The following is a 25,233-nucleotide window of genomic DNA, read 5'->3' as shown; positions in this document are numbered from 1 at the left end:
ACAAATATCTGCCACCCACTGCCTTAAGTCAGTGTTTATTTCTGTGCATGGATCCAATCTAATGTCTTCTTCTTACTTTTCATCAGAAACAGACATAGTCTCATCTGCAATTTTTCTTTTCAGATTTGATTTGGACACTTCTGACATAATGGGGTTTCCAAAACTGTCACAACCTTCTGTCTCACTTAATGCCACAATAGCAATGCTGCGTATTAGTACCTTTGCTTCTTCCAAGGATTGGGACTTGACAAGTTGTGCCATTGATCGCACGTAGAAATCCCTCACCCGATGAGGCTTTTTTCTCAAACAGTCCCACTGGCAAATCATTTTGATTAAGTGTGCCACATCCACTCTGATGAAACATGGTGGTAGTTTGTAGGATTTTTTCCGAAGCAAGACACCAGAGCATTCATTAATGTAGCTCTTCAAATTTGAATGATGTGTTAAAGCCTTAACTAAAGCACCAAGTAAAGCTAAGGAGAAATCACAGATGGCCTCCTTTGGGATTCGTGCTCCAGCACGAATCCATTCAGATAACCATCCTGTGATTGCCTGGACATCATGTCTCTCTGACAACATTTGCACCACTGAAACGTGAGAGTTGTCCCTTCCTGTTAACACACCTTGATACAGGAAGATATTTCCAGACAAACCATTAGGCCTGAGAAGCTTTTTTACAACTGAGCCAGTCGCATCAAAGGCGACTATGGGGTGCTTTTCAGTCTTGTACATCAGCATTTGAGTGTGACTCCAGTAGTGACAGAAAAACTTATCTAATCCAATGTCCCAAATGCTTCCACTGTGAGGGGAACTGTAGTTTAATGAGTGGAGAGACAGTATTGGGTTTTTATGAGCAACTTCTAGTTAATTTTGTTCGTGTTTGGCTTTGTGCAGAGTTGTCAAATTTGGTAGATGGCTTGGCTCTGGATCACCAAAGTCCATCAGCTTTGCTGCCTCTGATGCTCTCCACACATGGGGCTGCAGTCTGCCTTCACAAAGTTCTTTTGTTACTTGTGCCCTCAGACTTCCGGACATGGCTCTCTTAGAAAAGCCAGTGTGCATGGATTCATCCGTGTTTGCCATTACACACTTCAGCACCATTGGACAGTGATTTTCAGGTTCCTTTTTACATGCAATGTACAGCTGGCCACTACACTCTTTGCAAAAGCCTCTGATTTTAATAAAACAAGATACAGTTCTGGGGTACACCTTGGCTCGTTTAAAAGTAATGGTGCATGTACTTTTAACCTCTTTCCAGATTCCCTGGTTTACAACATGAGTCCATGTACCTGGCTTCAAAATTGTGTATTCCCTTTTCATGAAAGTATTCTTTTTGTATGTGACTTTATGTAGAATCATATGTATCCACTGTTCAAATGGGAGCTCCACATTGAAAGTCTTGCAGTCTTCGTTTTGAAAAGGAGAGCTGCTTTGTTCAAAATCATTATCATTGTCACTGCTGTCTGTGTCAGTCAGTCTCTCTTCATCACTGTAATCCAGAGCAGCCCATACATTGTGTCTGTTTAATTTAACAAAAGTGTAAAGAGCTTTTGGTGTCATCTTTTCACCAAGTTGTTTGCATAGATTTTGCCATATGTCATCACTTGGAGTTGAAACTTTTCCATTTTTTATGACTGCTTCTTTAGAAGCACGAAGGACTTCAAATAGTGCAATTTTGTACACCACTGATTTCTTTGGCATCTGTCAAGCAAAAATTAAAAATGTGATATATTACTGCTATAATTTGGTTATAACTTTAATTCTACATCTTTAAGTGGACATAAAAGTACTTACTTTGATACACTGTTTTGACGTAGTAAATTGAAGTGTTGATGATTGCTGTTGCTCATGGGATCTAGCTTAAAAATGCAAATAAGATAGCTAGCACATGTTTTCTTCAACTCTTGTTTTTTTCTCTCAGAAGAAGAATGTGTATGATAGCACCCCTGGTGATCACAAACCAAACACAGGTTGCTATGTTTGTTTTTTTGGCAGAGTTTATCAGTTTATCCTTAACACGATCTAGTTCAAAATTCATTTGATCGGTATAAAAATGAATTCAGTCAATGTTCAAAGCTCATCATTAAAATACTTGTAGATAAATCCAGACTCTGTTGAGATAAATCTGTGTCTGTGTCAATCCCACACGTGTTTAATAGCCCACTCATTTAATAGCCCTTTGTGACCATGGCTACAGAAGTTTGACTCTTGCAAAAAATATAGGTTGGCCCTTTCAGGTAACATTGACAGTTACCTAAGATTCACAGTTCTGCAGGCTGTTTGGAGCCTTTGAGTTCAGATTTCCTGAATCACTGAAGTGCACTCCTGTGTATGTTAATTTTATACAACTTGGTCATGACAGCCCACATACAAATGACAGCACTTTTGTTAATATTAGCATTTGACTTAAAAGCTACAGTTCACATATTATTAGGTTAATGTTTTAACAACCATTAGCATTTTAGCATATACCCTGCTGGTAGCACACTAGATGGAGTAAGGTAATGTTAAGAAACATGGTAGTCAGTGATCAACAACAAGCTTATTGGCTCAAAACACCTTATCTAATTATAAACTGATACGCACCTACTAGCATGCCCCTTTAAATTTCTTCATAAATGTTATTTAATGTTATTATTACGGCAGCACGGTGGTTAGCACTGTTGAGTGCAAGAAGGTCCTGAGTTCAATTCCACCATCATGCCAGGGTCTTTCTGTGTGGAGTTTGCAGGTTCTCTCCCCGTGTTTGCGTGGGTTCTCTCCGGGCTCTCTCCAAAGACATGCAGCTTGTGGTGATAGGTTAATTGGTTAATCCGAATTGCCCATAGGTGTGAATGTGAGTGCGAATGGTTGTCTGTCCCTGTGTGTTGGCCCTGTGACAGACTGGCAACCTGTCCAGGATGTACCCTGCCTCTTGCCCTATGACAGCTGGGATAGATTCCAGCACCCCCTGCGACCCTTAAAAGGATAAGCAAATGGATGGATGGATGGAATTTTATTAATATCTTTAAAATAATAGCACCACAAACAAAATTTTTTGCAGCACAAACCTGTGACATCAACTTTTGTTTGATTTGGGTGATGTGGGGGGCTGGTTGACCTTTTGACGTTTGCATTTTCATTAATGTCTTTAAAACAGAGGCAGCACAAACGACAATTTTAGCAGCACAAACCAGCACAAACGTAGCACAGTTGATTGACACCAGTTTTGTTTGATTCCATTAATGTGGGGGGGCTGGTTGACCTCTGATGACCTCTAGAAATTCTCTTGAATATCTTTAAAATGATAGCAGCACAAACGACAATTTTTGCAGCACAAACCAGCACAAACCAGCACAAACGTAGCACAAACGTTTGACATCAATTTTGTTTGATTCCATTAATGTGGGGGGGCTGGTTGACCCTTTGACCTTTACATTTTCATTAATATCTTTAAAATGAAAGCGGCACAAACGACAAGTTTAGCAGCACAAACGTAGCACAAACGTTTGATACCACTTTTGTTGGATTTGGGTAATGTGGGGGGGCTGGTTGACCTTTTGACCTTTACATTTTCATTAATATCTTTAAAACAGAAGCAGCACAAACGACAATTTTTGCAGCACAAACCAGCACAAACATAGCACGGTTGATTGACACCCATTTTGTTTGATTTAATTAATGTGGGGGGGGGGGGGGGGGGGGGGGCTGGTTGACCTCTGATGACCTCTAGAAATTTTTATTAATATCTTTAAAATGATAGCAGCACAAAGGAAAATTTTTGCAGCACAAACCAGCACAAACGTAGCACAAACGTTTGATACCACTTTTGTTGGATTTGAAGAAGGTGGGGCGGCCAACTTCACTCACATTCTGCAGCTTCCATAGAGGCTGGATTCTTCTTTTCTCACCCCAACCGGTCGCAGCAAATGGCCGCCCCTCCCTGAGCCTGGTTCTGCCGGAGGTTTCTTCCTGTTAAAAGGGAGTTTTTCCTTCCCACTGTTGCCAAAGTGCTTGCTCATAGGGGGTCATATGATTGTTGGGTTTTTCTCTGTATCTATGAAGCGCCTTTAAGGCGACTTATGTTGTGATTTGGCACTATATAAATAAAATTGAATTGAATTGAATTGAATTCTGTCAACGACCGTGGCAGTAGCAGACTGTGGAGTTGCAGGTTAAAAGCTGACCCAAACACAGGACTCTGATGACGATGATGAACAGGGAGTGTATTTACCGTGGACGATACCAAAAAACTGTATACAAAATCAGGAACTGTGGCTACCCTGGTGAGTCTTCCTGAATCCCACACAGTGCACAAGTGTCTATGAAAAAGTAAAAACAGCCACCCAAAAAACACCCCTGTTCCCACATCGTGACTCCAAAAATCAGGCTTTGCTCCCCGATTCCTGGCAATACATAACACACAGGTTAGCAGGATCATTCACAATAGCGAGGGTTTTTTTTTTCATACAAAGTCCACAGCTGTACTGATAAGTGGGACTTTAGAATCCAGCGCAGACTGGAGCTCAGCCACACTCTTAAATAGGTCACTCCTGACAACAGTCATCTGCTACAGCTGGCTTTGGATGATGGTAGCTGTAGCTGCCTCCAGCGTAGGAACACCTCTGGGGTCGCGATCCCTCTGGCAACCCAAAACTTCCAGGAGCATGAACACATAAAAATACGCAGGGAGACGGGGTGGGGGGTATTGGAAATTTGTCAGTTAGAAAAATGAAAAATGTCAGTTATTTATCAGTAATATGATGTCAGATGAAATGATAGTATCTTATATCTCCAAATGGAAATGTATTAAGCCGTGAGAGGAGCTGATATCCAGTTCGCTTACATTTCCAGATATCACTTAACTTACCGGACATTTTCATTCGGGTAAGTTCTATATATGTTCATATCACTCTTTATAGCTTAATAATATTATCGTTGGAGGTCTCGGAGGTTATAGAAATTGCGAACAAACATCGAATGGGAGTGACTTTGCAGACATACGTGCTATGTAACGATTCACTGATTCTTTCGCACAACTGTAGGGAAGCCTGCCTATGAAATGGCTGTAATATCTTGCCCGATTATCAATGTGGTAGTTTGCATCAACTTTACAATTATGGACACATAATATGACAACGAGATTTTAGCAGTTCATTGACAAATGTATAACATTAATTGTGGTAGGGGGTGAACCATGGCTATTACACTCGATGCACTCCAGCTGACACCTTGGTTTGAATGACAATGTACTCACAGTTTGGCGGCTTGAAAATAGCCAAATCTTGCACCCAGCCGTTAGTAAATTGGATGTGCGCCTCCAGCGATTTGTAATTACGAAACTGGTTCGCAGTGTAAGCGCTTACTCCACAAGCAAGATACATAAAGATATCGGGGTAGGATAATGGCGGTAAGTCGTCGGTGGTTTTTACTCAACTGCCGTATTTCATATAAGATAAGATAAGATAAGATAACCTTTATTAGTCCCACACGTGGGAAATTTGTTTTGTCACAGCAGGAAGTGGACAGTGCAAAAGTTATGACGCAAAAATTAGAATACAATAAGAATAAATACAGTACACAGCTGTACAGAATAGAATAAAATAATATACTATATACAGTAGAATAAAATAGAATAAAAATATACAATAAGATAAAAATAGAATACGAATGCTATATACAACTGAGTAAAAATACAACGATGCCAGAAAAGATTATTATATGGGTCCACATTTGCGATCCACTCTATTTTTTTTCAAGTAACCGCCGCTTCGCCTGTGGACGCAATCGGTCTCTATACCGTCCATTTTCTTTTGAGCTTCTTTTAAGCATGTTTATTGTGGTCGTCGTTCCAACACAGTGTGTTTGTTTTGATTTGTGGACCCGGAAGATGGTGCCACGCTCCCACAATACATTGCGGCATGACATCAACTCCAAAGCCCTATACATATGTACTATAATAAGACATCCCTTACTGATGATGATAAACAACTGCTATGCACTGCAAATTGGAAAAAGCACCAAGAGATGATAATCTCTTGGTGCTTTTTTAAGAGTCTCGCTGCAGCATTCTGCACAGTCTGAAGACAGATGGAGATATCATCTGAATTTCAGGAGCGGGACCACTCCTCCTTCATGCCCCCTTCGGCCTCAGGTTATAAAACCCCCCCTTCTCCAATACCTGCTCTTCTCATTTTTATGCGAACACCCCTCGTAGTCAGACGCCTTGCAATTCTAAGAGCTTGATTCTTACTCACCCTTCGGCCCATTACCATGGATTCCTCGTCACTCAGCCCATCGGACCAAGCCCTCACTCTTTCTCCACCTGATTTTCCCCGGGCAGTTCGGGATCTGCAAACTGATCTCCCCAGTGGAGCCACTGCGGAGTGCCCTATTACAGCTGGCCCGTCTGGCGCGTCTTCCAGCAGCCGTCCTCGCCGCGCAGCCGTCAGGTCTGCCATTCGCATTCCCCGGACCTCCTCTCTCCCCTTCCATGCAAAGCTACAACCTCCGATCCCCTCCCAGTAAAAGTTCTCGGCAGAGCTCCACTCCGGATCACCCTGAGGGGCGTCTCTGGCCCGTGATCGCTCTCAGCCTTCAACTCCGAGGATGCGCCACCGTTCCCACGCTCCGGTGAGGTCTCCCGAAGATTCTCTGCCCACGAAGATCTCCGACTGGACCATCGCCCATCTCCAACGTGTTCTGAAAGAGAGAAGCATCTGCTTTTGTCAATCCGATAACATGCCTCTCTCTGCATCTGCTAACCTTCGCCAACAAATCATCGCTGGTAAATATGTAGATTTAGCTGAGCTCATTCTCCCTGCTCTTCCTAGGGTGATTGATGGCCACAACAGTTCGATTATTATACGTGATGCGGCCCCTTCTCGGTGGAAAGAGCTCACTCCGGTCGAGTTTTCTCTAGTCTTCTCGTTATACAGAGGCGTCCTCTGCACTGCTTTCCCCTCCCGAAGACAAGAGTTTGACTCCTATCTGACCATTATTCTCGGCCTTGCGTTACGATTTGGCGGCACCGGATTTTATCAGTACCACATCCAGTTTGCTTCTCAGGCAGCTGCTCACCTTCAGCAGTTTAACCAAGACACCTTCTGGGGCAGTCTCCATTAGGAAATCTCCTGCCGCATCTTCGCCGCCTATTAATAATAATAATAATAATGATGGATACTTTATTGATCCCCATGGGGAAATTACTTGTTTTTCTCTGCATTTGACCCATTCACTCAGTGAAGCAGTGAGCAGCCCACTAAGCAGGCGCCCGGGGAGCAGTGTGTAGGGACGGTACCTTGCTCAGGGGTACCTCAGGGTAGCCGTTAAGTGGATTCGAACCGCCGACCTTCCGATCATGGGGCGACCACTTTACCTACTGAGCTATCCCTGCCCCTATTCTTCTCTCTCCTGCAAGTTGTGCGGCACCCCATCACATCTCGCTTCTGCCTGCATAATCCCAGCCCAAAACAATCCACAGCCACACCGTCCTTCTGTTCTCTCCTGCATGACTAGCTCTGTTAGCCTCCACACCCATCCACATTTCGGCAGTAAAAGACGCCTTAAAAAATCACCCTAACCCAGACTTCGTCAACTTCTTAGTAAAAGGTTTCTCGGAAGGCTTCCACCCAGGGATCGTCTCCCAGCCATCGGTTTCTTGCACTTGCAAAAACCTGCAGTCAGCACTCAAAGAGGCGATCGTGGCTCAAAGAGTTGGCAGTTCGTCTTGTAACTGAAAGGTTGCTGGTTCGAGCCCCGGCTCGGACAGTCTCGGTCGTTGTGTCCTTGGGCAAGACACTTCACCTACCGCTTACTGGTGATGGCCAGAGGTGCCGATGGCGCGCTATGGCAGCTTCTGTGGGCAGCTGTGGCTACAACTGTAGCTTGCCTCCACCAGTGTGTGAATGTGAGAGTGAATGAATAGGGGAATTGTACAGCGCTCTGAGGGCCCCGAAAAGCACTATATAAATGCAATCCATTGTTGTTATTATTATTATTATTAAAGACCCAGAAACCATCGACAGCCTGCTCACCAAGGAAGTCAGGGAGGGTTTCATGATCGGACCCTTCCCTGAACCTCCCTTCCCCGAACCTCCCTTCCCCCTCTTTTGCATCAACCCTCTGGGCATCACCACCAGGAAATATTCTGGAAAAAACCGCATCATCATCGATCTTTCTACTCCCCACGGCAGTCAGATTCCAAGTATAAATAGCCTCATTCCCAGCGACGACTATCTCAAATACTCAACAGTGAACCATGTCATTTCTCTTATTAAACTCACCGGCAGAGGTGCATGGCTTTCTAAAGCCGAGATCACAAGTGCCTTTAAGGTCTTGCCGATTCACCCCAACTTCTGGCACCTGTTTGGAGTCAAGTGGAGGGATGCCTATTGCAGACCTTCGGTTGCAATAGCAGCCCCAAGCTCATCGATTCACTCTCTGAAGCTCCATGTTGGATCCTCTCTAACAACCATAAGCTGCCTCTTTCGTTCACCTCCTCGATGACTTCCTAGTCATCTCCCCTCCCATGTCACCACCAGCTCATGGGTTATCCACTCTCAGGTCTGTCTTCTCCGAACTCGGTGTTCCTTTGTCAGAAGAGAAAACAGAGGGACCTTCAACATCCCTGGAGTTCTTCGGGATAAACCTCAACACTGAACGTTTCCAGGCCTCCTTGCCCATCAAAAAGCTCAATCGCATCACCCTTCTCCTCCAAAACTTTCTCCTCGCTCCCACTTGCTCCAAACGACAGCTGCTCTCCCTTTTGGGAGACTTAAACTTTGCTCTACGCATAATCCCTCAAGGTCGCTCCTTTATCTCTCACTTGCTTTCACTCGCTACATCTAAACCATCACTCCTTGACTCCATCACACTGGATAGCTCTTCCAGGGCTGAACTGCGTCTCTGGCAACTTCTGCTCCCTAACTGGAATGGCATCACCTTCTTCTATGATGATCAGCTGTCCCACCCCGATGACGTTCAGCTCTTCACAGATGGCGCCCCTTCTGCTGGCTTTGGGGGCTATTACGGTCGAAGGTGGTTCTCTTCAGCTTGGCCTCCCAAGTTCCGTGAATATATCCACGATCTGTTCCTGCCTTCATCAGCCGTTTACGAAATCTACCCGGTAGTCATCGCAGCCTTACTGTGGGGCCACAAATAGTCAAAAAAATCCATCCTCCTTCGGTCCGACAACTTTACCGTAGTCGACATTATCAACAAAGGCCGAAGCAATTCTCCTTCCTTCATGCGGCAGCTCACGTGGTTATCAGTCACCCATCAGTTCCTAATCAGAGCAGAACACATTGCAGGCCACTTCAATTCCTTTGCTGACTCCCTGTCTCGTCTCTCCCTCCAGACATTCAGAGCCTTGGCGACCCACGCAGAGGCAGCTCCGACCCCAGTTCCTCCATTTTCCGCCACGATGTTTGAGATCTAAATCCCAGCATTGCAGAACTCATCAACATCTCCCAAGAAGCGATTATAAATAGCCTTGCAGCAAGTACATTGTCCTCCTATTGGACCGCTTGGAACACGTTCCGTTCATTCCATCATAACTTCAACCTGCCCTCCCCGTCATTCGACATTGCAACAGTTTCCAGCTTCATATCTCATGCATTCCGGTTCCTGAGCATCAAAATTCCCACCATAAAGACATACCTCAGCAGCATCAATTTCTTTGCCAAACTGCTCACAGGTTCACCATGCCCAACCATTACGTCATCCCAGATATCACTACTTATCAAAGGTCTCCAGCGTCAGTCACCTGCCACGACCCTACACCACTTACCCCTAACTTCAGATCTTCTACTTCGCTACATCTCTACCCTCCGGCTGAAGTATAGCGACTACTTCCTGGCACGCACACTCGAAACCATGTTCCTGCTCGCCTTCTTCGGCTTCTTACGCTGTTCCGAGTTCACCTCCTCATCTTCAAAGTTCCATCCGACTCTTCACCCGTGCTTGAGTGACATCCACCCAGTCTCGAAGACTGCCTCATTTTCTCCCTCAAACGAAGCAAAACCAATCAATCGGGCAGCCCCACGCCTATATACTACTTCAAAATAAACTCACCTTTAAGTCCCTTCGAATCACTAACCCACTACCTCGACCTCAGAAAATCTCAGCACGCCTTACCTTCAGATCCTCTGTTCATCACCGAATCTGGCCACGCCCCAACCAGGACATGGTTCCTCTCACACTTTCGTCAAGTGCTCTTGTCCTCCGGGATTCCTCCAAATCTCTTCTCTGGCCATTCCTTCCGCATCGGCGCAGCGACTTCTGGCTCCCGCAAAGGAATCCCCAACCACTTAATCAAGCTCCTGGGTCGATGGTCATCACAAGCCTACCTGCTATACATTCACAACAATCTCCAAGACCTCCGTAATGCCCAGTCTTTGCTCCTGTAGGGGATGCCTTCTTGGAGGATCTGCCCGGCCCGAGAGCCGTCGCCAGTCCCCTTAAAGGCCTTCTCCAAACCGCAGCACTATTCACACTTCCTCATCCCTCATTGCCCATTGTTACCAAGGATGTGGTCCCCACTAGTGAATTAATCAAAGTGAGGCAGCAGTTTGCTGATTTCTGCCTTGTGACTTTTATATTAATCAGCCTAATAGCGTAGATGCTTTCTCCCTGCTGAAGACAATTGACAAAAGGTTATTCATATTTAAGCTCTAATTTGGCCATTTTTTCTTCTTTTTGTGTTTGTTTGTGGCCTAGATGGCCTGACTCAGCAGGTGGGGGTAAATGCTGTTTCTGAGTTTGCCTTCACCCAGGCAGTGCAGAAATGTCTCCGCTACGCTCCAGATCACATGGGTGGTGCAGGATGCCCGATATCCAGCCCGATCCCCGAGTAAACTTAAAAAAACAAGTGACCTGTAACCAATACATGTAACATCCGATCCGGATGGGCCTGGACCAGCTTGCTCTGGTGGTTTGCAGAGTATGGGGGTGCCTCCTGGGGTCAGCGTGGAGCTGGCCCCAGGGAGGGGCCCCTCCCTTCCTTCCCTCCCCATCTCAAGCTGCCTCCCTCATCCCACTTCACCACAATCACCCTTGGGGTAAAGGTGTGTCACCGGGTGCGGGGGAGGCACTCCCCCTCTGTCCCCTTCTGACTGCCTGTGCCTCAATTTTACCCCCACAGTTGGAGTTGGCCACCCAATTGAGGTGTGAAATGTGGGGCCTCCCTGCTGCTGCGGAGTTGGGGTGGTCTGCTTCTCTCCACCCCAAGGAAGAGGGTAACACTACCTGGGTCTGGGTGCAGTTTCCCCCTCCAAGGGCAAGGGTACCTAGAGCTGGGGTATAGAGTACGCTTGGGGAGTGTGATTGTGTGTACAGTGTCTATTTATTTCTGTATCCAAGTTGGGTGAGTATTGAACAATTGCATATGAGAGCATGAGGGTGGGAATGGATGTTTGTATCTGTGTGTGCCTGTTTGTCTGTGTCTATATGTCAGGTTGGGTATCAGACGTCACCTCTCTAGGGACATCTCAGGCCCTCCAAGGTCTGGAGGCCTTTCTCCCCCCACCACCCCCCCTGCCAATGGCAGACGCCCTCAGACATCGGTGCATTGGTGGTTCTTTGTGTCCGGGGATGGGCGTCCAGGTATGCACCGGCTCACTCCTTGGTGGCTGCTTGTTGGGGCCTGGAGCCTGGGGGTCGCTCGGGCCCCTTCGGGGGTGGGGTGCTCTCGGCCTGGGGCTCGGTCACTCTGGCACAGAGCTCAGCTCTTTCTGAGAGAGTGGCACGGTTGCCCCTCTGTTGGTCTTCCTTGGTTTCTTGTGCTCTGAGGGCCATTGTTCGGGCCCCTTCGGGGGTGGGGTGCTCCCGGCCTGGGGCTCGGTCACTCTGGCACAGAGCTCAGCTCTTTCTGAGAGAGTGGCACGGTTGCCCCTCTGTTGGTCTTCCTTGGTCTCTTGTGCTCTGAGGGCCTCTGGATGTCTGGAGCCTGGATCTCCTCCATACCTGCTTTATGCCCTGGAGGACGGGGCTGTGGCTTCCCTCACCCTCTAGCAGATCATTACATGAAGGAACCTTTTAAATACAAGCGTGCTTGTGCTCACAGGTGTACACACGGGTGCTCACAGACACAAACTACACCATTTTGGCTTCTACCTCAGAGCACACTGTGCGCTGTCGATTCTACGAGCTGCACAATAATATTCAATATTTAGTATTTACTGTTATATTCGCATAGATTATTGCAATGATGTTGTTTTTTTATATTGCTCTCTTTTTTTGTTGTTTTCTGTTTTCTTTCTCAACAGGTGATCCAGGTGATTGATATATGTATTTTTTGTCTGTTTGTTTTGTTGGTTTTTGTTTTTTTGCCCTTTATCACCGTTCCTCTTCCCCACTGTTTTTCTTTCCCTACCTCTCTTTCTTTCTCCCTTTTCTTTCCCCCAGTCATGTCTGTCCCGTGTGTAGCAAGTGAAAATAAAATAAAATAAACAATAAAAGAGAAGGTGAATCAAATAGACCAATACGGCAAGGCCGGGATGGTCCATTTGGTAAAGTAAATCCGTTGGGTATCTTTCCTTGCCTTTAGACATTAGTTCTGATGGCAAAAGAACCAAACGGGACTGTCATGGATCGCTGTGTGGCAGGCAGGATGAGGACCCAAAATGCAAAACTCACAGACTCAGGGGATGAACTCAAAATCACAGCTTTAATGCTGGAGAGGCAGATAGCAGGAAATACAAAACTAAACTGGGAAAACTAAATACAAAGCTCGCCAAGAAACACAGGGAGAAACACACACACCATGAGGGAGAACGCGACACAGAACTGAGGGAGACGCAGACATAAATACACAGAGGGTTAACGAGGGAAGTGGGAGCACATGGGGAACACAGGTGACACTGATAATCATAATGAGACAGGGCGGGGTGAACATAACATGACGTATACAGGTGCGGGAATCACAAAGTAAAATAGGAAGTACACGGGGGTTCAGACAGGAGGGGAGAGAGAGAGCACAGGAAGAACATAGCCATAACGGGCAGGGGAAACATGGAATAAACACAAAGAGAGACGAGGGCTCATAAATACACAGAGGGGCACACAGGGGGTAAGAGTCACGAAGGGAAAACACTTAGGGAACAACACAACAGGACAACTCAGGAAAAATGGCCTAAATAAGGAACGAAATACAAAAATACAAGAAACTAAGAATACTGGGCCAACATGGCCCAGGACCATGACAGTACCCCCCCACCCCCCCCCCCCCCCCCCCACCCACAAGGGCTGGCTCCTGACAGCCCAAGCCCAGGAACCAAAACACAAGAAAAACAGAAAACACCCCACCCAGGGCGGGAGGCGGGGGACCAGGACGGAGGGAACGAAACGAACAAAAAACAAGGAGCAGGAGAACAAAACCGAGTCCACAAATACACAAAAAAGTCCAGAACAGGGAGGCAAATGTCCAAAGAGGCCCGAAGGCCAACCCGAGAGGCGAAGGCACAGAAGTTCAGTCCAACCGTTCCGGAGGCCGGCCACGGAAAAGGTGGCCACGGCGACCGAACGGATCTGGAGGCCGGTTGCGCAGAAGGCAGCAGTGGTGCAGTTCAGGAGGCCGACCCGGAGCCCGCGAGCACAAGAGTTCAAGGGCTACGCGGTCGGGTGACACAGATGACAGAGCCGGTCAGGAGGCCAGCGGCGCGGAAGGCAACGGCGGCGGCGAGGGAGACGACGGAGCAGTTCAGGGGGCCGACCGCGCGGAAGGCAACGGCGGCGGCGAGGGAGACGACGGAGCAGTTCAGGGGGCCGACCGCGCGGAAGGCAGCGGCGGCAGCGAGGGAGACGACGGAGCAGTTCAGGGGGCCGGCCGCGCGGGAGGCAGCGGCGGCTCTCCAGTGTCAGGCGTACTGGCCGAGGCCCGGTGGGCACAGGACCAGACGAGGAGGGACCAGACGAGGCGGGACCAGACGAGGCGGGACCAGGCGGACCAGATGAACCAGATGAGGTGGGACCAGACGGTGGCGTGGCAGCCACAGGCGACGGAACTGGACCAGGCGGTGGCGTGGCAGCCACAGGTGATGGAGCCGGACCAGGCAGAGGCGATGCGGGGGCCGGACCAGGCGGAGGTGTGGGTGGAGACATGAAGGCTGCCGCTGGCGGCGGCGTAGAAGCCGGGGACGGAGACTCCGAGGCTGCAGCTGATGGAGCAGCTGGTGGCTGGACGGGCTCCTCGGGCCCCCCAGTTGACGAAGAAGGTGGCTGGACGGGCTCCTCGGGCCCCCCAGTTGACGAAGAAGGTTGCTGAACAGGTCCCTCGGGCCCTCCAGCGGAGACAGGCGGCTGAACGGGCCCCTCGGACCCTCCAGCGGAGACGGGAGGCTGAACGGGCCCCTCGGACCCTCCAGCGGAGACGGGAGGCTGAATGGGCCCCTCGGACCCTCCAGCGGAGACGGGAGGCTGGACGGGCCCCTCGGGCCCTCCAGCTGACGTGACATGAGGCTGGACGGCTTCACCTGACATCTCACAGTTATCAGTCCAGAAGCAAACAGGTGTCAGATGTCCTGAGGCAGGGACCAGCTCATTCACTGTTGTGAATGAGCTGTTATATTCTTTCTGTCTGCCTCTCAGTGTCAAGTCTGTGTCTTTGTGATTTGTGTATTGTTTCCTGTTTTATTTTGAAGGATTGTGTCTTATCTCAGTGTGTTCAGCTTCGTTCCCCCTGTCTCGTTAGTCTAATTTCTCCCAGCTGTGTCTCCCTCCTGTTGCCCATTCCCTGATTACCGCCCTGTGTATATAAGCTCTGTGTTTTCCTGTGCTCTCTGTCATGTTGTACCCTCAGATCCTGCCTGTGTGTTCCAGTTTGTGTTTTCACGGTTTGCTTTCTGTTTTTGTTTGCTGCCAGTGTTAATTCCTCCCAATTCTTTTGATCTTTGGGCTGAAGGAAGGACAATACTCGGTGTATAAATGCTCAATCTTTTATTCCATACAATTCAACACTTTATGAGCATAAACCATCCGGAGGGGAGATGAGTGCAGGAGGGTGTCTGCCTGATCTCGAAGCGTCTGAGCGTTCCTCACATTCTTATAGCTTCAGCCCCCCTCCACCTAGTCATAAAACCTAAACATCCACATTCTTTCTCTCTCTCAGTGAGCCTAAGTTATGACCTTGGTATGTTCTGTTCTTGTCATGGTCCTGGGTCATTTTGACCCAGTGTTCTTAGTTTTCCTGTGGTTTTGTATTTCATTCCTTATGTTCATTGGATTGTTTGGTTTGGTATTTGGATCCCCCCTTTGTCCATGCTGTTATTGTGGTGTTTGTTCTGGTACCGTGTTCCCGTCCTTTGTGTTCTGTGTTCTCCTCATCCCCTCGTGAACCGAGGTTTCTGTAAAAATTTTGCCTCCGTAGTCGCTCCCTTGACTAACCTGGTCAGTCCGACCAAACCCTTCATATGGACTCCAGTGTGCCAAACTGCTTTTGAGTCAGTGAAGACTTTACTATGCAGAGCCCAAGTTTTAGCAGCACCTTCTCTACATCTAGAGAAATCAACTCCTCAGGAGACATGGGACAATGAGCATAAAAAATTGTGCTAAGCACTGTACGAGTGTTAAAGAACAACTGACGGCCTTTGATTAATCCATTCTGTTCCTGTGAAATAATCTGTGGAAGAACGGCCTCGAGCCGAATTGCAAGTAGTTTTGCCAAAATCTTAAAATCTACATTTAGGAGAGACAGGGGCCTGTAGGACTCACAGGCCGTAGGATTTTGCCTTTCTTCAGTAAAACTGAAATAAATGCCTGCGTTAAAGTGAGGGGCAGCCGGCCATTTCTCAGTGATTCATTATATAAATCAAGAAGGGGAGGGGCTAACTTGTCTTAAAATTTTTGAAAGAAGCCTGGGGCCTTACTGCTCTGCATACATTTGATTGAGGCAAAAAAATTCCTCTATTTTAATAGGAGTATCAAGCTTATCAGACACTGATTTAGTTACTGTGGAAAGGTCTGAATTCCGGAGGAAGGCAAGCATCTCATCTGAAACTGACTGTGATTCAGAGCTGTAGCGATTGCAGTAAAATCTCTTAAAAATCCCACTAATACATACAGGGTCAGAAACCAGATTGCCAGCCTGGTGTTTCCCATAATAATGAGAAGGAGACTGAATCACTTTTATTAAATACAAGAAAGTCACCGATTGCTGATAGAATTAACTGGTTAAATGAATCATCAGATAGTAGGAGAGTATTGAACCTCCAAGAAGGGCAGGAGCGAGGCCTACCAATGAAGTTTATATCCAGACTTAGCGGAGCATTGTCTGATATAACGATTGGGTGGTATTCAGAAGATGTGACTTCATGCATCAGAGAACCATCAACAAAAAAATAATCTATCCGGGAATAAGATTGGTGTACCTGAGAGAAAAAGTCCACACACTTTTTTGTTTGTGGATTATGCGTCCTCCAAGAATCTACAAACCCATTCTGAGACATGAAATCAGAGATTGATTTGGACATAGAGGACTGAGTAAAGACACGAGGTGAGGAGCGGTCTAGTGTCAGGTTCATTACACAGTTTAAGTCCCCAGCGAGAATTAAAAAATGGGTTTCAAGAAAAGGAAGAGTGCTAAATAGATTGTTTGTAAAATCAGGGTTATCAAAATTTGGTGTATAAATATTGACCAACAAAACAGGAGTATGAAATAGTCTACGAGCAATTATACGAAATCTACCATTTTTGTCCTTAATTGTTTTGGAAACTGTAAAATGAACCTTCTTACTAATTAAAATAGCTACTCCCCTGACTTTAGAGTTAAAGGTTGAATGAAAGGTCTCCCAAACCATGAATACCTGAGCTAAGCTTGCAATGATGTGTATCCTGCAGATATGTTTCTTGTAAAAATTATATATCTGGATTTAGATTCTTCAAGTGTGAAACTATTTTGGAATGCTTCACCGGGTTGTTAAGGCCTTTGATGTTCCAACTTAAAAATCTAACGGAGGAAGAACTTGATGAGGTTTGGATATCTCGGGACATGTGATCAGTCATTTATAGCAGAAGTAAGTAGACACCCCCCTCCCAAAGGGAAACAAAACAAAAACAAAGAAACAAAAACAAAACACCTCAATCTGCTGAAGTTCCCTTGCCCTCAACCGGATTTTAACACAATCAGTGTAGTAGTGTAGCCTAGCTACAATGGGACAGGGCCGCTCACCTGTTTTAGGCTTGGGGGCCAGAGTACGGTGAGCACGATCTAGCAGCGGCTCCTCAGCGAGGTCAAAGGCCTCCTTAAGCAACCGTGAAATAGCAATCGTGGACGCACTTAATGGAGGAAAGGCTTTCACCAAGGATAGCTTGAAACCCCGTTTTAAGTGTAGCAGCAAAGTCCTTGCAGAGAGCCGAAAGCAGCTCCGCTTTGAGAGCGCCGACATTGCTAATGGTGGCAGCTTGGGCCGCAGTCCCCGACTTAGGACTGGTCAAGGGCTTCTCAGGAGAAGCAGGCCACTGATGAGGCCGGATCGGCATTTTAGTGACCAAAATGAAAAAGTATACTATTTTAAAATGAGTTAGATATCGCTTGGGGTTGAGTCAGAGAAGGCGAGAGGCGAGGCTGCCGGACACAGGCGCCACCGGGCCCTCTGACCACCACCAGTAGGCAAACACGGGGTTAGTATCTTGCCCAAGGATATTTGGCATGCAGCCAGGAGGCAGCCTGGGATCGAACCACCGACCTTCTGATTAGTGGCTGACCTGCTCTGCCACCTGAGCTACAGCCACCCCATTACCCCAGGTAATGAAGAAAGACCATGTTGTTGGATTAATAAAGCAGTGAGTTCATTTTGCTTACTAATGACAGATAAGATGTTACAGTCTTCTTCATGACTAGAAACTCGAGAAGGCACATATTTATTTTCATCTGAATTTATAATGTTTGATTGATATGTCAAGGGATCTTAAGAAGGAGTCTGTGGTTGAGTTGGAACCCTGCCTGCGGTTAAGAGAGATTGTGAATCTGCAACATTATGCTCCTTAAAGATATGCACGTTGCCTTTCATGTACAGGATCACCAGGACTAGTATTCAACACTTAAGTTACTTTTTAACCCTTTTCAAAATATGTCTCCATACCATCAGATATTTTGGATATTTTACTTTTAATGCTGAGCCTCCCAGTACTTTTATTTTTACAACTGTGGCAGCTATATTTGTTTCCAGCTCCAGTTGCTCCCACTGTCTCCTTAACTGTGCCTCATGCTCCTCCAAGGCATGTTTATCCTTAAGCAGTTTTTGTCTTACAATCAGTGCAGCTGCTTCAGCTTCAGCCATTATCCGTGCTGATGTTGTACTTGAGAATATGGAGTTTGAGCATGAAGAACTTCCTTAACTCTTCTTGCTTCCTACGTTTGAAACACTTTCACCTGGCTGTATTTCATCTTGTATGTCAGAATTTGATTTAAACTGCTTTGGAGATTTTAAGATGTTATGTTGATTGTTTGTGGAAGAAACCATATCCTTTGATCAAGCAGTCATAGCAGAAACAGGCGTGTCTAAAGTAACAGCAGTAGGCACATTCTCAGCCTTTTTCCATAAAAGGTCTTCCAGCTTCCAGAAGCCACTGTTTCACATCTTCAACAAAATTATCATTACATTTTGTTATGCGTCCAAACCAATCAACATGAGTGTCTTGTTATTCTTTAGGAATCAATAAAATGAATGCATCATGAACTGCTTTAGCATTTTGATACAAATCATCAGTTTTTCCAAGCTGAGCTGCATAGCATTGTCATAATTTTTCATCAATTCTTTAATATCACATGTTTACCCTTTAATCTTGTTAATGTGAGCTTTTTGCTCTTTCTGCAAAGTTTCCATTTTATAAACAAGTGTTTTAGCCATCACTTTTGCAGATCTTTTTTCTTCAAGTTCATGTTTGGCTTCTTTTATTTCACTCATTGTCACTTTTTCACATGCATCAAACAAAACATTATACACAGTTTGAGAGACAGATCACAGCCAATGCTTTTCTTCCATGCAAACCAATGCGCAGTATCCACAGCGTCACATGCTGTCAAAATCAGAGCAGCGTCTTCCAGCTTGCCAAATCAAGCACATGCACGCCCACAACGCAAATCAAACCAATGTCCCCAATGGACCACCGATGCCACTTACAAACTGTGTTCAAAACATTCAATAATACACAATGTGAATCCGCTTGTCCTACAGCTTCTGATGTGTATGTTGCACTGCGTTCCTCCGTGCCAGTGTGGCGGTGCCATTTCCAAAAACTCATTTGAGAACTGCGTCCGACCATCTGAAAGCTCCGTGACTCCAAAACGTATATCCACAAATCCTCTTCATTGTTCTGATGCATGTGATGAAAAACATTTTCTGTTGACTAAATGTTGCAACTTCCATCCATAAATAAAGCCACGGCCGGCCGAGTGGGCTGTGTTGCTGTGACGTGTCTCCAATAATCCATACAGAGTCGTACTCGTATTTTGCATATTTATTTTAAGAACAAAACAAGATACGTTTGCACTTTTAATCAAAACAAATAGCTCATGCTTTAACTGACGTGCTAAAATGACGGTCAACAGAAAAGTTTGCACATAAACCATTCACCCAACGACCCATTGCGAACAACGGCATCAGGTAAATAACATGTGACCACACTCCCAAGTTACATAGTTACTTTTTTGTCAGCAAGAGGATAGCCTCTTCTGAGTAGTGCAAAAAAAGACAATGGGATATAAATCTCAAAGTAGTTGTTTTTTAATTAAAATAAAAACTTTACAAAGTAAAGTGCAGGTATCACAATGTTTTCAGTACAAAACTATATCATTCTTTTACATGAGAATGTGTTCTAAACTGTCAATTAAGAGGTCAAAGGAGCTTGTAAAGAAAAGCGTCTCGACTTCTTTAAGTTGCTTGAAGACGTTTCACCTCTCATCCGAGAAGCTTCTTCAGTTCTAAGGTCAAATGGTGGAGAGTCCCAGATATAAAGCTAGTGGGAGTAACCCCCCACAGAGGGACAAAAGGACCCCCTGATGATCTTCTAATCGCCTGATCCAAGGTGTGAAACTGGGTGTGGGTCCCAATCAGCCAGAGTTTCGGGTGTGTTCATTGTGAAACCTGGCCCCACCTTATCATGCGAATTCCTGAGGTCAGATGGCCCAGGATGTGAGTGGGCGTTAAGGCGTCTGGGAAGGGATCTCAAAACTGGATTATAGATGGCAGAGAGTTGGTGTCGTAAACCCCCGCCTCTGTTCAAAGATGGTCGCTCACAGTGGACATAGATGGCTTCTTTCACTCCTCTTTCAAACCATCTGTCCTCTCTGTCCAAAATGTGAACATTGGCATCCTCGAAAGAGTGTCCTTTATCCTTAAGATGCAGATGGACTGCTGAGTCTTGTCCTGTGGAGGTGGCTCTTCTGTGTTGTGCCATGCGCTTGTGAAGTGGCTGTTTGGTCTCTCCAATGTAGAGGTCTGGGCATTCCTCGCTGCACTGTACAGCATACACCACATTGTTAAGTCTGTGTTTTGGCGTTTTGTCTTTTTGTCTGAGTGTGTTGCTGGGTCTGAAATACACCGAGATGTCGTGCTTGGAGAAAACTCTCCTGAGTTTTTCTGATACACCGGCTACATAGGGGATGACAATGTTGTTGCGTCTGTCCTTCTTATCCTCCCTCGCTGGTGTCTGGTCTTCTTTTCTGTGCCTCTTTGCTGACTTTAAGAATGCCCATTTAGGATAGCCGCACGTTTTGAGTGCTTCCTTTACATGTGTGTGTTCCTTCTTTTTTCCTTCAGGCTTAGAGGGAACATGTTTTGCCCGGTGGTGTAGGGTCCTAATTACTCCAAGTTTGTGTTCCAAAGGGTGATGGGAGTCAAAGAGGAGGTACTGGTCCGTGTGTGTGGGCTTCCGGTAAACTTCGATGTTGAGTTTGCCGTTCTCTTCAATGTGCACAGCGCAGTCCAGGAAAGGCAACGATGACCTGGATGACTGAGAACCTTCACAGACATGTCAATTAAGAGAACAAGTACTGAACTGCACTGTACGGCAGCTGCTATAAGAATGTTATTTAATTTTTTTAAATTGGCCTTGTCCTACTGTGCCTCTAGATTAAAGTTCCTTTGTGTCCATCTTAGAGTGTTACTCTCTGAACTTCCTGTTAATTTTGAGGAACAGTTGAACAGTTGTTCAAAGTTAGTAGAGATCCATCTTGTCTGAGACACAGGCAAGGTACCATTCCATCCATCCATCCATCTTCATCCGCTTTATCCGGCGCCGGGTCGCGGGGGCAGCAGCCTAAGCAGAGAAGCCCAGACCTCCCTCTCCCCAGCCACCTCCTCCAGCTTATCCGGGGGAACACCAAGGCGTTCCCAAGCCAGCCGAGAGATATAATCTCTCCAGCGTGTCCTGGGTCTACCCCGGGGCCTCCTCCCGGTGGGACATGCCCGGAACACCTCACCCAGAAGGTGCCCAGGAGGCATCCTTGTCAGATGCCCAAACCACCTCAGCTGGCTCCTTTCGATGTGGAGGACCAGCGGCTCTACTCTGAGCCCCTCCCGGATGGCCGAACTTCTCACCCTATCTCTAAGGGAGAGGCCGGCCACCCTTCGGAGGAAGCTCATTTTCACCGCTTGTATCCACAATCTCGTTCTTTCGGTCACTACTCACAGCTTGTGGCCATGGGTGAGAGTAGGGACATAGATCGACCGGTAAATTGAGAGCTTCGCTTTTACACTCAGGTCCCTCTTCACCACGACGGACCAGTGCAGCGTCTGCACCAATCCGTCTTTCGATCTCCGGCTCCCTTCTCCCATCACTTGTGAACAAGACCCCGAGATACTTGAACTCCCCCACTTGGGGCAGGAACTCATCCCCGACCTGGAGTGGGCACTCAACCCTTTTCCGGCTGAGAACCATGGCCTCAGATTTGGAGGTGCGGATCCTCATTCACGCTCCTTCACACTCGGCTGCGAACCGTTCCAGTGCACGCTGGAGGCCTTCACCCGATGAAGCCAACAGAACCACATCATCCGCGAAAAGCAGAGATGAGATTCTGAGGCTACCGAAGTGAAATTTGGCTGCGTCCATAAAAATTATGAACAGAATTGGTGACAAAAGGCAGCCCTGGCGGAGCCCATCACCCACCAGGAACGAGTCCAACTTATTGCCGGCAATGTAAACCAAGATCTTGCAACGGTTGTATAGGGATCGAATGGCCCGTAGCAATGGGCCAGACACCCCATACTCCCGCAGCACCTCCCACAGGACACCCCGAGGGACACGGTCGAATGCCTTCTCCAAGTCCACAAAACACATGTAGACTGGTTGGGAAAACTCCCATGCACCCTCAAGTATCCTTGAGAGGATAAAGAGCTGGTCCAGTGTTCCACGACCAGGACGAAAACCGCCTTGTTCCTCCTGTATCCAATGTTCGACTAGCGGACGAACTCTCCTTTACAGCACCCTGGCATAGACTTTCCCAGGGAGGCTGAGGAGTGTGATCCCCCTGTAGTTGGAACACACCCTCCAGTCTCCCTTCTTAAAGATGGGGACCACCACCCCGGTCTGCCAGTCCAGGGGTACTGCCCCTGATCTCCAAGCAACATTGTAGAATCATGTCAACCAGGACAGCCCTACAATGTCCAGAGCCTTGAGGAACTCGGGGTGGACCTCATCAACACCAGGGGCTCTGCCACCAAGGAGTTATTTAACTGCGTCAGTGACCTCGCCTCCGGAAATTGGCGGATCATTCCCCTCATCCCCAGACTCTGCTTCCTCCTCGGAAGACGTGTCAGTGGGATTAAGGAGGTCCTCGAAGTATTCCTTCCACCGCTTGAAATTTTTCTCAGTCGAAGTCAGCAGCGCTCCACCAGCACTATACACAGTGCAGGTAGAGCACCGCTTTCCCCTCCTGAGACGCCTGACGGTTTGCCAGTCAGTTTGACGGTCTTCGAGGCAGTCCGAAAGTCTTTTTCCATGGCCTCTCCGAACTCCTCCCACACCCGAGTTTTTGCTTCAGCCATTGCCCGAGTCGCATTCCGCTTGGCCTGTCGATACCTGTCGGCTGCCTTCGGAGTCCCACAGGCTAACCAAGCCCGATAGGACTCCTTCTTCAGCCTGGTGGCTCCCTTCACCTCTGGTGTCCACCATTTGGTTTAGGGATTACCACCACGGCAGGCACCAAACACCTTGCAGCTGCAGCTCAATGCACCAGCTTTGGCAATGGAGACGCTGAACATGGTACATTCGGACTCAATGTCCCCAGTCTCCCTCGGAATGCTGTTGAAGCTCTGCAGGAGGTATGCGTTGAAGATCTCGCAGACTGGGGCCTCTGCTATATGTTCCCAGCACACCCTCACTACGCGTTTAGGTGCACCGGGTCTGTCCAGCGTCCTCCCCGGCCACCTGATCCAACTCACCACCAGGTGGTGATCGGTTGACAGCTCAGCCAGTCTCTTTACCCGAGTGTCCAGAACATATGGTCACAGGTCTGGTGATATGATTAAAAAATCGATCATTGACCTGTGGCCAGTGTTGGGAAGGTTACTTTTAAAATGTATTCCATTACAGAATACAGAATACATGCCCCAAAATGTATTCTGTAACGTATTCCGTTACGTTACTCAATGACAGTAACGTATTCTGAATACTTTGGATTACTTAATATATTATCATGCTTTTTACAACAACGTGAATATACTATTGCTGTGTGATTTATTACTATTACTGAAGGTCCGCGACTCCGAACTGTAGTAAAGGGACCTCTGACTAATACGGCGGGGTCCCTGTCGGCTCGTAGCCGAAAAATAGCTTTACTTTGTTGTGTGGGTCAACTTCTATTGCGAGAGACAGAGAGAGGCGTTGAAAGGCTGCTCCAACGGAACTTATTGTTTTCGGAGGAAAACACGAACACGGTGTACAGTCGAGTCTTAATAGCTTACTTACAACTGGGCTCGTCAGGCTCTCTTCTTGGCTGCAGTGGTTATTATTATATTTACATGCTTCCAGCTCCCGTTTTTCCTCGATGACAATTCGTACTTTTCCACTCCCCTTTTTCTACCTCCTCGCGCTCACAGACCCATAACGTGTATGGCAGTCCATTCTCCCTGCAACACGGACTACACTGCCCATGATGCTACATTCTTTAGAGCTATGCTTGTAGCATTCTGCCTGTTAGCTTAGCACAACAACAACAACAACGAAAAGGCGCTCTCTCACCCAGGAAACACACAGTCGCAGAGAGAGAGAGAGCGTCGCCCTGTAACCATGGCAACCGTAACGCTGCCGCCTGGAACAACAGAACGTAGCTGTCAAACAAAACCCAAACAATCCTGACCCGCGACAATATGAAACAGGAAAGTACCGCAGTGTAATCCATTTATTTCAACAAAGTAACTGTATTCTGAATACCACCCTTTTAAACGGTAACTGTAGCGGAATACAGTTACTCATATTTTGTATTTTAAATACGTAACGGCGGTACATATATTCTGTTACTCCCCAACACTGCCTGTGGCCTAGAGCGTCCTGGTGCCACGTGCACTTATGGACACTCTTATGTTCGAACAAGGTGTTCGTTATGGCCAAACTGTGATTTGCACAGAAGTCCAATAACAAAACACCACTTGGGTTCAGATCAAGGAGGCCGTTCCTCCCAATCACGCCCCCTCCAAGTCTTGCTGTCGTTAAATGGCCTGTATTTATATAGCGCTTTACTAGTCCCTAAGGACCCCAAAGCACTTTACATATCCAGTCATCCACCCATTCACACACACATTCACACACTGGTGATGGCAAGCTACATTGTAGCCACAGCCACCCTGGGGGCAACTGACAGAGGCGAGGCTGCCGGACACTGGCGCCACCTGACTCATGTGAGCATTGAAGTCTCCCAACAGGACAACAGAGTCTCCAGGTGGAGCACCTTCCAGCACCCCACCAAGGGACTCTAAGAAGGCTGGGTACTCTGAATTGCCACTCAGCACATAAACGCAGATGACAGCCTACCACCCGTCTTTTACACTAACTTCAAGGTGCAGCTACTGGAACTGAACTGTGCCCCCCCCCAAATTCCTTGTGCTGTGGTGTATCGACCCCCGAAATCTGTTAAGGATTTTACTTTTCGATTTGCTGACCTACTAGGGAGCCTGTTTTTACGCTACGACCGTGTTTTAATTGTTGGTGATTTTAATACACATGGCTGTTGTGAGGCAAGCACACTAACAAAGGATTTCCTTGCCCTTATTGACACTTTTAATCTTACGCAGTGGGTAAGTGAACCAACATATTTAAAAG

General features: G+C 47.0%; 1 pseudogene; it reads left to right on the top strand.

Annotated features, from left to right (window-relative positions):
• The first annotated feature begins 8,110 nt into the window (after positions 1-8,110).
• On the top strand, positions 8,111-9,418 carry LOC146633157 (uncharacterized; annotated as a pseudogene).
• Positions 9,419-25,233: the final 15,815 nt, after the last annotated feature.

Source organism: Diplotaxodon limnothrissa, linkage group LG4 (assembly GCF_057381915.1).
Source record: "Diplotaxodon limnothrissa isolate DT_005_m linkage group LG4, D_limnothrissa_male_GT1.1, whole genome shotgun sequence".
NCBI classification, from domain to species: domain Eukaryota; kingdom Metazoa; phylum Chordata; class Actinopteri; order Cichliformes; family Cichlidae; genus Diplotaxodon; species Diplotaxodon limnothrissa.
This window is presented reverse-complemented; position numbering and strand designations above follow the sequence as displayed.